The 13,969-nt window shown below is 47.6% G+C and overlaps 1 protein-coding gene across 1 annotated transcript in view; it reads left to right on the top strand.

Annotated features, from left to right (window-relative positions):
* Positions 1 to 6,420, top strand: part of MAPK1 (mitogen-activated protein kinase 1) — a 107,252-nt gene extending 100,832 nt beyond the window's left edge. The window contains exon 9 of the mRNA XM_034948791.4: positions 2,496 to 6,420. The gene's annotated coding sequence lies outside the window, so the exon portion shown is untranslated. The remainder of the gene's footprint in view (positions 1 to 2,495) is intronic.
* Positions 6,421 to 13,969: the final 7,549 nt, after the last annotated feature.

Genomic DNA, 13,969 nt, shown 5'->3' with positions numbered 1-13,969 from the left:
AGAAAGACACACACACACACAACTGTGCACATTTTTAGTATAAAAGAGCTTCTGGGGTTGACGTGATAACTCGTTTTTCATCATTTAATCAGCATTGAGCACTTCCTTTCGCCAGTTAGGAAAGGAACAAAGATGAATAAAACCCAGGTTTTGCTTTCCAGCAGCCTCATAGCAGGAAATGTAAACAACAAGGAGTATACAGAGTCCCAGAGATGGACACAGGCATGGTGGGTCCCAGAGAGTAAGGCAGACATTAAAGCCTCACAGAGTGTGGCCGACTCGCGGCAGTTGTGCTGCAGCTGAAACCTGACAGTTGGGTTCTTTGCTGGTTGGGGAGGGGCACAGCTGTGTGGAACCTGGAAGGTGGGCATGCCAGACAGCTGGGCAAGAGGGGGGCTGCAGAGAAAGAGGCCAGCCCAGGCTGTGGCCCTTGCTTCCCAGGAGGCCAGCTCTCCCTCACAGGTAGCTGCCTGACCTGAAGCAGTGGCTCAGGTGACTCTGGTGGCAGTAAGGATGCAGGAGGACCTCTGAGAGCAGGGACTTGGGGGAAAACTGGCCAGGCCACTGAAGAGACAGGCAGCACCGCAGGCACAAGGATGGCAAGACAGAGGCAGGGTTGCTCCTGAGGCCACAGGGCGCAGTTGCTGGCAGAACGCCTCCTGAAGCCAGCTTTGCAAGGCGGGGGACCAGTATCCCTGTCAGGTCCACCACCACTCTGAGAGTCCCGGCGTGGCAAGGACAGTCACCTCTGTGCGTTGTTCATTTGCTCCAGACACAGAAGACACACAGATGCTCCCTATGTGCTTATAGCATGATTTTTTTTCCCAACATTCTTTTAGTGACAGTTTTCAACTATTCTGAAAAGTTGAAGGAATTTAAAGTAGACACCCATATTCCCACCACCTAGATTATACAGTTAACATTAACATCTTACTTGTTTTCTCATAGATCTGTCCATCTGTTCCTCTATCCACCCATCAACCCATCGCATTTTATCCATTCATTGCAAAGGACGTTGCCAACGTCTAGACTGACTTACAATTTAATCATCTAGAATATCACATGAATCCAGGGGAAGCTGGGGCTGGGTTGGCTGATTAAACTATGGGATAGGTTCTTTCATAAACATTTCATTTTGGTGATCACAACAGAATTTTGGGAAGTCAGCATGCATCCATGTTTATAGTTGAGGAAACTGAAGACAGGAGCCTTTGAGCACTTTGCTCAAAATTGTACATCAAGTGGCAAAACTAGGCAGAGAATCCAGGTATTTTGGACCCAGAATGTCATTTTCTTGAAATGTTTGCCAGCATGAAACAGTGGCAGGCTGCACACTGCCTGTGATTAGCCTTGCTCCCTGGGAAAGTTCTCAGGACTCATTCACAGTACTAAGGAGCATTGTCTCTGAGTTCCCAGCCCACACACTGGAGATCAGGAGCTCTGAATTGGAGAGCTCAGGAGGTAAAGGTGTAATAAAACATGGGAACACTGGGAGGGCACGGTTGACCGTTTGGCTGCAGCAGGAAAGGCTTAGAAACATACACCCCAGGACCACAGAGCACAGCTGTGGGGCCCCTTTGGTAGAGGAAGCAATGAAGTGATATTTGTAGTGGTGGCCGAAAGGTCTTAAAAAAGGGTCAAATTATATTCATTGTATTTTGCTTAAGGGGGTCAGTTTTAGAAATGTTTCCATGGGCAAGTTTAAAAGCTGATCATGCCTACTACCTGTGACAAGCCTCATTCCTACCCAGCCCATGTCCTCAGTCTCCTACCCTGTGAGGCGGGTGAAGGTAGAGGTCAGTGCTCAAATTCCTTCTTCATCTGCCTGATTGTGAATTTTCTCAGGTGGATTGATCACTAGGGGCATGAACTGCATTTCCCTTTGGTTTATTGAAGATGAAAGCATTTTAGGGCAGCTTTAACTTCCTGCCAACCCATAGGTTTGGCTGCAGTTCACCTCTACATAAAAGAGACCACTTCTCCCTCTTAGCCCATCTCCAAGTCCACAGTTTGGCTATAGTTAGCCCATTCTTCTTGCCCCAACTCCTGAGTGGCAGATGGAAACCACAGCTCTGAAAGTGCTCTGTGTAATAGTAAGTGATACTCTGCTAGATTTTCATGCACTAGTGTTGGATATCTTACGGTAAATAAAGGACATCTTAGGAACACTGCTGTCAGCGTAGGCTGGGGGAGTGGCGTCTTTCCTATGAGTGTTGTGGAAACCACCTCAGAACTGTCTGAGAGGAGGTGCCTGTGGAGTGAGGGCTGACCCTGGCCCCTTCAGAACTGCCATGTGTTATCCTTGCCCAAGTGTGTCCAAAGAAATGGCCATTTTGCAGGAGTCTTTTTTCCCTTTTCTATTTTCATAATGCTATTGCTGCTGCTGCTGTTTTAATGTGGTTCACTGTTGTCACTTTTGTGTTTTGTGATGCTGATGATGATGCTGTTTTCACATGGCTCACTCTTAACTCAGTGGTCTGTTTGTGTTTCTATAGGACAAGGGCTCAGAGGACTGGACGTGCTCAGACATCGGTGTTCTTCTTCCCAGTTCTTGACCCCTGGTCCTGTCTCCAGCCCGTCTTGGCTTATCCACTTTGACTCCTTTGAGCCGTTTGGAGGGGCGGTTTCTGGTAGTTGTGGCTTTTATGCTTTCAAAGAATTTCTTCAGTCCAGAGAATTCCTCCTGGCAGCCCTGTGTGTGTCACCCATTGGTGACCTGCGGCAGTATGTACTTCAGTGCACCTACTGCTTACTGTTGCTTTAGTCACTAATTGCTTTCTGGTTTGAAAGATGCAGTGGTTCCTCCCTCTCCTGAATCCTTTTCTACATGATGCCCTGCTGACCATGCAGCCGCACCAGAGAGAGATTCTTCCCCAATTGGCTCTAGTCACTGGCATCTCACTTTATGATAGGGAAGGCTACTACCTAGGGCACTTTAAGTCAGTGACAGCCCCTTATTTGCACTTCACCTTTTGACCATAACTGTTTCCCCAGAGCAGGAGCTTGTGGAAATACCTTGGCTGATGTTGCAGCCTGCAGCAAGTGCTTCCGTCTCCGGAATCCTTGGGGAGCACTTGTCCACATCTTTTCTCATATCATGGTAGTCACTAACATATATAAGGTATGTGCTATTGGCCCAGCTTTTAGAAAATGCAGTCATTTTTCTAAATAAAAAGGAAGTACTGCATCCAGCAGTGTCACTCTGTAGTTACTGTGGTCACTTGTACCATATAGAGTTGTAACACTTGTCAAGAAGCGTTATGTGCAGTACTTAATGTTTGTAAGACTTAGAAAAAAAGATTTAAAGTGGCAGCTTCACTCGACATTTGGTGAGAGAAGTACAAAGGTTGCAGTGCTGAGCTGTGGGCGGTTTCTGGGGATGTCCCAGGGTGGAACTCCACATGCTGGTGCATATACGCCCTTGAGCTACTTCAAATGTGCGTGTTTCAGTAACCACGTTCCATGCCTGAGGATTTAGCAGAGAGGAACACTGCGTCTTTAAATGAGAAAGTATACAATTCTTTTTCCTTCTACAGCATGTCAGCATCTCAAGTTCATTTTTCAACCTACAGTATAACAATTTGTAATAAAGCCTCCAGGAGCTCATGACATGAAGCACTGTTCTGTCCTCAAGTACTCAAATATTTCTGATACTGCTGAGTCAGACTGTCAGAAAAAGCTAGCACTAACTCGTGTTTGGAGCTCTATCCATATTTTACTGATCTCTTTAAGTATTTGTTCCTGCCACTGTGTACTGTGGAGTTGACTCGGTGTTCTGTCCCAGTGCGGTGCCTCCTCTTGACTTCCCCACTGCTCTCTGTGGTGAGAAATTTGCCTTGTTCAATAATTACTGTACCCTCGCATGACTGTTACAGCTTTCTGTGCAGAGATGACTGTCCAAGTGCCACATGCCTACGATTGAAATGAAAACTCTATTGTTACCTCTGAGTTGTGTTCCACGGAAAATGCTATCCAGCAGATCATTTAGGAAAAATAATTCTATTTTTAGCTTTTCATTTCTCAGCTGTCCTTTTTTCTTGTTTGATTTTTGACAGCAATGGAGAATGGGTTATATAAAGACTGCCTGCTAATATGAACAGAAATGCATTTGTAATTCATGAAAATAAATGTACATCTTCTATCTTCACATTCATGTTAAGATTCAGTGTTGCTTTCCTCTGGATCAGCGTGTCTGAATGGACAGTCAGGTTCAGGTTGTGCTGAACACAGAAATGCTCACAGGCCTCACTTTGCCACCCAGGCACTGGCCCAGCACTTGGATTTACATAAGATGAGTTAGAAAGGTACTTCTGTAGGGTCCTTTTTACCTCTGCTCGGCAGAGAATCGATGCTGTCATGTTCCTTTATTCACAATCTTAGGTCTCAAATAATCTGTCAAACCCTAACAAAGAAGCCCCGACATCTCAGGTTGGATTCCCTGGTTCTCTCTAAAGAGGGCCTGCCCTTGTGCCCCAGAGGTGCTGCTGGGCACAGCCAAGAGTTGGGAAGGGCCGCCCCACAGTACGCAGTCCTCACCACCCAGCCCAGGGTGCTCACGCTCACCACTCCTGTGGCTGAAGAAGGATAGCTGGCTCATCCTCGGAAAACAGACCCACATCTCTATTCTTGCCCTGAAATACGCGCTTTTCACTTGCGTGCTCAGAGCTGCCGTCTGAAGGTCCACACAGCATTGACGGGACACAGAAATGTGACTGTTACCGGATAACACTGATAAGTCAGTTTTCATTTATAAAAAAGCATTGACAGTTTTATTACTCTTGTTTCTTTTTAAATGGAAAGTTACTATTATAAGGTTAATTTGCAGTCCTCTTCTAAATAGAAAACCATAGCCTTGGCTACTAACATCTGGAGACTGTGAGCTCCTTCCCATTCCCCTTCCTGGTACTGTGGAGTCAGATTGGCATGAAACCACTAACTTCATTCTAGAATCATTGTAGCCATAAGTTGTGTACTTTTTATTAATCATGCCAAACATAATGTAACTGGGCAGAGAATGGTCCTAACCAAGGTACCTATGAAAAGCGCTAGCTATCATGTGTAGTAGATGCATCATTTTGGCTCTTCTTACATTTGTAAAAATGTACAGATTAGGTCATCTTAATTCATATTAGTGACACGGAACAGCACCTCCACTATTTGTATGTTCAAATAAGCTTTCAGACTAATAGCTTTTTTGGTGTCTAAAATGTAAGCAAAAAATTCCTGTTGAAACATTCCAGTCCTTTCATTTAGTATAAAAGAAATACTGAACAAGCCAGTGGGATGGAATTGAAAGAACTAATCATGAGGACTCTGTCCTGACACAGGTCCTCAAAGCTAGCAGAGATACTCAGACATTGTGGCATCTGGGTAGAAGAATACTGTATTCTGTGTGCAGTGCACAGTGTGTGGTGTGTGCACACTCATTCCTTCTGCTCTTGGGCACAGGCAGTGGGTGTAGAGGTAACCAGTAGCTTTGAGAAGCTACATGTGGCTCACCAGTGGTTTTCTCTAAGGAATCACAAAGGTAAACTACCCACACCGCATGCCACGTAATATTTCAGCCATTCAGAGGAAACTGTTTTCTCTTTATTTGCTTATATGTTAATATGGTTTTTAAATTGGTAACTTTTATATAGTATGGTAACAGTATGTTAATACACACATACATATGCACACATGCTTTGGGTCCTTCCATAATACTTTTATATTTGTAAATCAATGTTTTGGAGCAATCCCAAGTTTAAGGGAAATATTTTTGTAAATGTAATGGTTTTGAAAATCTGAGCAATCCTTTTGCTTATACATTTTTAAAGCATTTGTGCTTTAAAATTGTTATGCTGGTTGTTTGAAACATGATACTCCTGTAGTGCAGATGAGAAGCTATAACAGTGAATATGTGGTTTCTCTTACGTCATCCACCTTGACATGATGGGTCAGAAACAAATGGAAATCCAGAGCAAGTCCTCCAGGGTTGCACCAGGTTTACCTAAAGCTTGTTGCCTTTTCTTGTGCTGTTTATCCGTGTAGAGCACTCAAGAAAGTTCTGAAACTGCTTTGTATCTGCTTTGTACTGTTGGTGCCTTCTTGGTATTGTACCCCAAAATTCTGCATAGATTATTTAGTATAATGGTAAGTTAAAAAATGTTAAAGGAAGATTTTATTAAGAATCTGAATGTTTATTCATTATATTGTTACAATTTAACATTAACATTTATTTGTGGTATTTGTGATTTGGTTAATCTGTATAAAAATTGTAAGTAGAAAGGTTTATATTTCATCTTAATTCTTTTGATGTTGTAAACGTACTTTTTAAAAGATGGATTATTTGAATGTTTATGGCACCTGACTTGTAAAAAAAAAAAAACTTCAAAAAAATCCTTAGAATCATTAAATTGTGTCCCTGTATTACCAAAATAACACAGCACCGTGCATGTATAGTTTAATTGCAGTTTCATCTGTGAAAACGTGAAATTGTCTAGTCCTTTGTTATGTTCCCCAGATGTCTTCCAGATTTGCTCTGCATGTGGTAACTTGTGTTAGGGCTGTGAGCTGTTCCTCGAGTTGAATGGGGATGTCAGTGCTCCTAGGGTTCTACAGGTGGTTCTTCAGACCTTCACCTGTGGGGGGAGGTAGGCGGTGCCCACGCCCATCTCCTCATCCTCCTGAACTTCTGCAACCCCACTGCTGGGCAGACATCCTGGGCAACCCCTTTTTTCAGAGCAAGAAGTCATAAAGATAGGATTTCTTGGACATTTGGTTCTTATCAATATTGGGCATTATGTAATGACTTATTTACAAAACAAAGATACTGGAAAGTGTTTTGGATGTGGTGTTATGGAAAGAGCACAGGCCTTGGACCCATCCAGCTGGGTTCAGAACTACCCCCTGCTTATAACTGCGGCTGGCTGTGGGCCAGTCATTCTGCGTCTCTGCTTTCTTCCTCTGCTTCAGACTGTCAGCTGTAAAGTGGAAGCAATATTACTTGCCTTGTATATGGTAAAGATTATAAAAATACATTTCAACTGTTTAGCATAGTACTTCAAAGCAAGTACTCAGTAAATAGCAAGTCTTTTTAAATGCTGCTTTATTTCACTAAATTTTGTTGTGAGGTGTCACTAAAATGCCTGCAAACAGACGTAACTGCTAATCTGAGAGGAAACCCTCTTACTAATCAGAGAAGAAACCCTCCTGTCAGAAACCTTCAGGGAAGTGAGCTGATCACACCTAAACTGGGAGTTTGCAATGGGGTATTTGAAGCACCGTGGGAGTATTCCACTGGCCCTCTCCCTGAGAGACTTAACAGTCTTCCCTGTTGTCCAGATTCTGTATAAGGCAATCAGAATAATCATCTTCCTTGTTCAGCAGAGGAGCCTGGTCCCATTTTCCCCACTTTGTGATGGGCTTCTCTCAGCGGTAGCTCAGCAGTTCCAGATGGCAGTTTGGACCAGCATCTAGGCTGGCCAGTTCGCTGTATGTACTTAGAACCAACACGTTCAGAGCTGGCCTGGACCATCTGAGGGGAACAGGAAACACCCCTAGGCTGTGGAAGCAAGTGCAGACCCCCACCCCCGGCCCTGAAGCCAAGGGGGCAGGGTTTGGGAGTGGCCAAAGAGAAGCAGTGCAGGGATGGGTTTTCCTAGGGACAGGCTTAGCATTCCTGACTCTAGGAAGAAGGAGCAGTGAGGCGGAGAAACAGTGGAGGGGATGGTGGCATTGGGCCCCATGGGGCCGAGATGGACACAGGGCTCGTTCTCTTGAGTCTGGTGCCAAGGACAGCTGAAGACGACATCATTTTCAGGTGGAGAGCAGAGAGTGGAGGGAGATCATGCCCTGTGATGTGTCTTTTGCAGGTGAAGGTGGGAGACAAGGTCTCTGCTGACGATGAGGCAGAGCCACCGTGAAAGTTGTAATAGGAGAACTGCCCGCCGCTGGAAGGGCCTGCAGTGACGCTAGGACACCCTCTGCCTGCATGTCACGTTAGCTGGGCTGGGCGAAGTAGAAGACCAAGGGGAAGAGGTGCAGTGGGGAGACCATGTGGGATGCAACCACAGGACCAGTGGAGGGGCTGTGGCACGCGGGCGGAGACTGAGTGGCTGGGCATGTGTTGTGGCTGAGCATGTGGTGTGGGCAGTGGTCCTAGACCCCGCCATGTCCGGACAATGATATAGAGCGTCTCAGCATCGCCAGTCTAGACTGTCTATGGAGAGCAGAAAGTTTTCTAGGGCTGCCTGGGGAACTGTGAGGCCAGCTATATCACCCTCGCTGATGGTGACATTACGGTGGTGGCAGGAGCAAGGAGAGAGGGAAGAAGGACCCCGTCCAGCTTTAGTCACAAAATACCCAATGGAAGATGCCAGTGCCAATCCTGTGAGTTTCCTTGGGACTTCACACTGGCTTTCTTATCTGCTCCAGATCCATTCAGTAGTCACTGAGTTCCTGCCAAATACTTTGTAGCGCCAGAAGCCAGGAGCAGGGTCTGCAGCAGGACAGTCCCCATTTTCAGGAAATGCCTGGAGCTGCTGGTCCCTGAGAGAAAGGAAAACATCTTTCAGCCGTACGCAGGCCAAGAAGGCCAATGTCCAGTAGCTTTGTGATTTTTTAAATATATTTTTATTTATTTATTTTTGAGATAAAGTCTTGCTCTGTCGCTCAGGCTGGAGTGCAGTGGCGTGATCTCCACTCACTGCAACCTCCGCCTCCTGGGGTCAAGCACTTCTGCCTCAGCCTCCCGAGTAGCTGGGATTACAGGCACACGCCACCACACCCAGCTAATTTTTGTGTTTTTAGTAGAGACGGTTTCACCATGTCGGCCAGGCTGGTCTCAAACTCCTGACCTCAGATGATTCAGCCTCCCAAAGTGCTGGGATTACAGGTGTGAGCCACTGTACCCGGCCTGTGATGTTTCTGTGGGGTTCCACAAATGTTTGTGTGTAAAAGCTGATGATTACAGCAAGAATGTGAACAGTAGCAGTTTTCCATTTGAAGGCAAGTTTTGTCTTTATCTGGGTATCAGAAGGACCCTCTGGGCCATTCTCGCTTCCTGTGCTCAGAGCCACCCTAGTACTACGGGCACACACAGAAAACAGCAGCCTGCCTACTTTCAAAGGAAAGGCATCTTTAATCACCAATGCCTGGAAAAATTATTTTGTTTCCCTCTTCCTTCCATCTTGTTTCCTAACTTCTTACCAAAGTTTAGAGTCTGAATTTTTCGTATAATAATGTCCCACATCCACACATTGGGCCTACAGATGCTCTCCCTTGAATCGACTGGAAACATGACACCGGTTCCATGCTCTGGAACTGTCACCTGTGATGTGCTGGGCTGTGTCCCAAGCACAGGAATCCCAGCAGTTTCAGCTCGATGCAGAACCACCATGCTCCAGACACAGGCTTGGGAAAGACACGTCAAAATTAAAATACTAGGTAAGAGAAGCACCTGATTGGGTAGAAGTTGGAGAGGAATCCTTGAATTTTGTGGCCAGAAGGAGCCACTGCCCCTTTTGTTTAGTAAGACTAGACAGTAACAGAAGCCAGTTGTCAGCTATGAAAGTGGTGGGTGAAGCAGGGGAGGCTCCTCTATGGTGGGACCCTGGACAAGGGAAGCCAAATGTGTGAAGAAGGGGTGCGGGGGTGTGCGGTGCCCTAGGACACTAGGACACTAGGGCAAAGGTTTCAAACCTGGAACAAGGCACTGGAGGAAGATCTGCTGCCAGTCAGCAGTGCGGGCCCTCGAGTTAGCAGTCCGTGCGCAGAGGGGCCAGTTCTGAGACCAGTTTGGAGAGTCAGGCAGTGACCCATTGGCCATGTCATAATTCCTTCAGCCTGCCTCCTCTTTAATCCCAGAGAGTGCTCTTTCTTCATACTTCCTTTAAAATACTAAATTGTTCCCATTCCATGGGGAGCTGGCTAGGCTTTACAGGCTAGGAAATGTAGGTTTTCTGAGATGGAACCATCTACACAAGGAGGAGGAAGGCACTAAGACTACAGATGAGACCCATGACAGGGCTGAGCATTTGGAAGCCAACCCTGGTTGCTTTTCAAGAATTGCTTTGTGGCTGGGTGCAGTGGTTCACACCTGTAATTGCAGCACTTTGGGAGGCTGAGGCAGGTGGATTGCTTGAACCCAGGAGTTCGAGACCAGCCTGGGCAACATATGGGACACCCCACCCCACCCCCCCACCCCCGGCTCTGCAAAAAAATTAAAAATTAGCCAGGCGTGGTGTCATGAGCCTGTGGTCTCAACTACTCAGGAGGCTGAGGCTGGAGGATCGCTTGAACCTGGGAGGTCAAGGCTCCAGTGAACCATGATTGTGCCACTGCACTGCAGCCTGGGTGACAATTTGGTTTCTAAATTGCTTTTGAAAGTCTACTGCATTACACATTCCAAAAAGCAGTGGTTTTCAAATACTTTTATCACCGGTATCCTTTTATGAAATGAAATCAGTAGAACTTTCTCTGCTCTGAATAAGCAAGGGTGGGAACCTGTCTACCTCCCACAGATAGCATAATGTACCTGCCATAGAGGAGCCAAAAAATGGTGATGGGAACTGAGAGGAGAGCAAATGTCACAAAAGACCGAGCAATTGAGAAAACAAAACAAGACCACAGATGACTGTTAACGCCTCCACAGTGGACCAAGAAAGGACAGAGAGCTAGCAGCATGGGCATCACTGTCTGGTCGGCAGCAGGAAGGCCTCGCTAGGGAATTGAGTACAGTCATCTGACTAGTTTAAAAGTACAGGAAGGATGATTAAGGCTATTGGAGAGGTCATACAAATAGGGGAGGGGCAGGCAATGGCTGATAAGACATGAATTTGTAAGGCGATGAGTATTGCAGTCAGCAAAACAAACGAGACTGCTCTCCCAACACATAACTCAGCAGGGAGGCCAGGCATTAGTTTAACCATTTAATATAAAGAAGTTAAAATTACAAATGCACTAAGTGCCTAATGAAGAATAAGTGCAGGAATGAGAGCAGCATGGACTGCCACAGTTTTAGAATAAGCACTGTCACTGCTAGATTGGAAACAAAAATCCATAAATTTGGCCCGGTGTGGTGGCGGACTCCTGTAGTCCCAGCTACTTGGAGGCTGAGGCGTGAGAATCGCTTGAACCCAGGAGGCGGAGGTTGCAGTGAGCCGAGATGGCGCCACTGCACTCCAGCCTGGGCGTCAGAGTGAGAACTCTGTATCAAAAAATAAAAATAAAAAAAATTCCATAAGTCTGCAATGTCTCAGTTAAGAGAGAAAGACTGGGCCAATGCAGATTTCAAACGGGAGAAAGTCATACTGTCAGTGAAGGCCGCCTGTGGCCGGAAGGCGCCAGGGGATTAGCACCCTGGACTCAGTGTTGCTGGGAAACAGGGCCCCAAGGCTGGGAGCACAGTGTTTAAAGGGCATCTACCAAAGAAGGGAGCACAGGGCAAGGAGGAGCTGCAGGGGGGCTTGGCTGCCAAAGTGAATTCTGAGGAGAGAGCTATTGCTGCCTACGATATGCAGGCTGCACAGAACACAAGTGGAATCAGCAGGCAGGAGAGGCAGCTAACGACGCAGCCCGTTTCTTATTTCTGTTTTCTCACAAGCGATGAAAGTGGAAAAGAGGGTGAGCAGGTGGCCCGCACATGTGCCTCCAGTGCTGCGGCCCCTCCGGGGACCATCAGCCAGGCCCCGGGGAGGGAGCCAGCCACAGTGTGTCCGGCTCCTCTCTGAAGGGAAGAGAGCCTTGGATAGACTGAAGCGAAGACGGTTCTGCAAGGACAAGGCAGACTGAAGGCATTGGTTTTTTTTCAGATAAGGAGAATTAGACTCCCAAGTAGACACCAGAGTCACTGTTTGGTTGGTGGGTGATAGTGGGGTCACAGTGGCTGCCTGTGCTCCCCCAGGGTGAGCGTGACTGTGCTAACCTGGGTGGGGCAGCATGCACACCCCTCTGGCAGCCCTTTGTTGCTCGCTGATGACAAGTTTGGATGATCCCGCCAAAAAGCTTGCTAAGATGTAGTCCCCAGTGTTGGAGGTGGGGCCTGATGGGAGGTGCTACCCTTGTGAGATAAGGTTGTGTAAAAGCCTGTGGCACCTCCCCACACTGACGCTCTCACCCCTGCTCTGGCCATGTGCCGCGCCTGCTCCCACTTCCCCCTCTGCCAGGAGTAAAAGCCCCCGAGGCCTCCCAGAAGCCAAGCAGATGCTAGTGCCATGCTTCCTCTGCAGCCTGCAGAACCGTGAGCCAATTAAACCTCTTTTCTCTATAAATTATGCAGTCTCAGGTATTCTTTTATACCAACACAAGAACAGCCTAACACTGACATATCTGACATTGACACGAAACCGACTCAGGGTTAAGTGTATACACAAGCTCCCCTGTTTTAAGAAGGTGCTATCATTGGCAGGGCGGGGTGGCTCACACCTGTAATCCCATCACTTTGGGAGGCCGAGGCAGGTGGATCACAAGGTCAGGAGTTTGAGACCAGCCTGGCCAATATGGTGAAACCCCACTTCTACTAAAAATACAAAAATTAGCCAGGCATGGTGGCTTGTGCCTGTGGTCCCAGCTGCTCGGGAGGCTGAGGCAGGAGAATTGCTTGAACCCAGGAGGTGGAGGTTGCGTGAGCCGAGGTTGCGCCACTGCACTCCAGCCTGGGTGACAGAGCGAGACTCCGTCTCAAAAAAAAAAAAAAAAAAGAACGTGCTGTCATCAAAATAGGCACCACCTGAGATCAGAGAACACAGAGTTTCCCCTGGCAAAAGGAGCTCCAAAGGGAAGACAGACACACCCAGCCACCCAGGCTGGCCGCATCTGGGCACTGGAGGAGGTGTCCCGGCAGCAAGGGCTCTGGTGACTGCTCTGTGAGGATTCCTCGTGGCTGAGACGTTGGCCCGGCCCCGCCTTGGCACAATCTAGTTGGAGCATCCACTAGATGCTCCCATGAGCTGTGCAGCCCAAGGTTGAGGTCAGAGATAGCAAGGCCACCTGGGTGACAGCATGGTCTGCTGCATGCCACGCCCCTCCCCTCTTTGTCTTTGCTTTGTGCTTTCTTTTCCTAGGAGGTGGCAGGTGTACATTTCTGGCTCTGAGCCCATGTCAGACCCCCGAAGGAGCCCCCACTGTCCTGATCCCCTGCACGGCACCCCACCACAAGCAGCAGGCACACGTGGTGGGAATCAGGTAACACAGTTCCCCCGGGAAGCCCCTTCCATGGAAGACCACTCTGCTGCTGCTGCAGCCTGCTGGTCCTGTGCCCTTTCAGGATCAGCCCTTCGACCCCAGCCAAGGGCCCTGGCCAGGCCTCCACTGCCAGCCCCAAGGCTTAATGCACAGCATGTGCCTGCCAGATCTGACTCCAGAGGATGGAGGAAAGGCCCAAGACCACACAGCCCTGGGCCACAGCAGAGAGCAGGACACTCCTGGTGTGCAGGAGAATTTCCAAGGTGCAGCACCTCTTGACAGGTACACCAGGAGGTTTAATACTTTGTATTACCTTGGCAACCAGAGAAGAGGAATCATTAAAACTCGAAAATAGTGCTGTGTGCTGTGCAGTAGCTCACACCTGTAATCCCTGTGCTTTGACAGGCCAAGGTAAGAGGATCTCTTGAAACTAGGTGTTCAAAGCCAGCCTGGACAACACAGGTTGTATTTACCTCTACAAAAAATAATTTAAAAAAAAAATTAGCCAGGCATAGTGGCGCATGCCTGTGGTCCCAGCTACTGGAGAGGCTGAGGCAGGAGGATCACTTGAACCCAGTGGTTCAAGGCTGCAGTGAGCTATGATCGCACCACTGCACTCCTCCTGGGCAACAGAGCAAGACCCACTCTCTTTAAAAGAAAAAATGCCATGTCAGCCAGAGTGGGGAGGCTACATGCAGGTGCCAAGAACTGCAGGACGTTTCTGTCCACAGAAATCTTTCATTTTACCTCCTGCCATTGATGCTTTCATCTGTTCACTCTGCACAAGTAGACCTTGCACTGCATT

Source organism: Pan paniscus, chromosome 23, assembly GCF_029289425.2.
Source record: "Pan paniscus chromosome 23, NHGRI_mPanPan1-v2.0_pri, whole genome shotgun sequence".
Lineage (NCBI taxonomy): Eukaryota > Metazoa > Chordata > Mammalia > Primates > Hominidae > Pan > Pan paniscus.
The sequence above is the reverse complement of the archived record's forward strand: the minus strand, read 5'-3'. Positions and strand labels throughout refer to the sequence as shown.